Consider the following 1,043-nt stretch of genomic DNA (forward strand, 5'->3'; position numbering starts at 1 on the left):
CCAGGGCCAGGGGCTCAGGTTTCCCAAGCAGAGTGACCAGGGCCTAGCACCCCAAATGCCCCCACCCAAGCTGACCTCCAAGACACAGCGGGAGCTGCAGAAACCAGGGTGCCCAGGGCCCATCCTGCCGCAGGGACAAGCGTGCATTGTCTAGGGTGCTGCTGTGGGCCAGACCCCACCTCCCCCTGCATGTCTGTCTCCAGCATCATTACCAGGAAGCCGTTAGCCACCCCCCCCCCCCCCGCCCTAATTTGATTTGATCTCCATTTGGGGCTGACGTGGGCTCCATCTACCTTCCAGCCAGCGTCAGGTTTCTCCTGGCCATTGGGCCTGGCCCAGCCGGGCGGGTGGTACCCAGGGGCCAAGGCTGGCGCGCAGACAGCTGCCAGCCGGTCAGCCTTCCTTCCTCCCAGAGACGGAGAAGCAGTGGGCAAACATACAGCACACACTTCAGAAATTAGCTGGTCAGGACCAAGTTAAACCAGGCTGTGAGGCCCCCGCCCTCCCATGAGCCCACCATCCAAGGTTTCTGAATTTGCCACCTCACCAACTGGCCTTTTTTTTTGTTTTTTTTTATATTGCGTGGGTGGGTTTTTTGTCTTGTTCCCAGTCCTATTTTGTTTAAAAGGTGCACAGAGCTGGTCTTATGTTCTGGGGCTGAAGACGGATGGAGGGAGAGGCTGGCACTCGGCAAAGGCTCCAGACCTGGGCTGGACACTGAGCTGGTGCCCTGCAGGGTCCCAGGTCCCAGGGCGACCTGAGCTGAGGAGTAAGAACAGAAACCTCCTCCACCTGACGAAGCTGCTGCTTCCCTTTCCCATGAAGGAAAGAACCTAAAATCTTGTGGGGGAAAGATCACTTTTCTGAAGTCCAAGAGGTAACAGATGCTGTACAATCCATGGTCAATGGTGTGCCCCCGTGCCCAGGCCTCCTCAGGGCACAGGCAGGCTCTGAGGGCAGGTGGTATGGTCAAGCTCCATCTGAGAAGCCCGGCCCAGAAGAGGGGACCACCTGATGCAGACACCCCCCCCCCATCCCCCCAC

Source organism: Eptesicus fuscus, chromosome 23 (assembly GCF_027574615.1).
Source record: "Eptesicus fuscus isolate TK198812 chromosome 23, DD_ASM_mEF_20220401, whole genome shotgun sequence".
Lineage (NCBI taxonomy): Eukaryota > Metazoa > Chordata > Mammalia > Chiroptera > Vespertilionidae > Eptesicus > Eptesicus fuscus.